The sequence below is a fragment of the Austrofundulus limnaeus genome, unplaced genomic scaffold (genome assembly GCF_001266775.1).
Source record: "Austrofundulus limnaeus strain Quisiro unplaced genomic scaffold, Austrofundulus_limnaeus-1.0 Scaffold3308, whole genome shotgun sequence".
NCBI classification, from domain to species: domain Eukaryota; kingdom Metazoa; phylum Chordata; class Actinopteri; order Cyprinodontiformes; family Rivulidae; genus Austrofundulus; species Austrofundulus limnaeus.
In genome coordinates, this window is record NW_013955710.1 from 5,730 (window position 1) to 5,941 (window position 212).

Here is a 212-nt window from a genome sequence, read left to right on the forward strand (position 1 = left end):
CTCTTAGCTAAAAGCTGAGCTGAAAAGATAAGTAACTCACTCTGACTCTACAGTATGTGGTGTCAGACTGAGTCTTAAGCATGGACATGATATAAAATCTATATTTATATATCTGTGATAACACCACAGACATATAAATCTATATTTATATCTATGATAACACCACAGACATATAAATCTATATTTATATCTATGATAACACCACAGACATA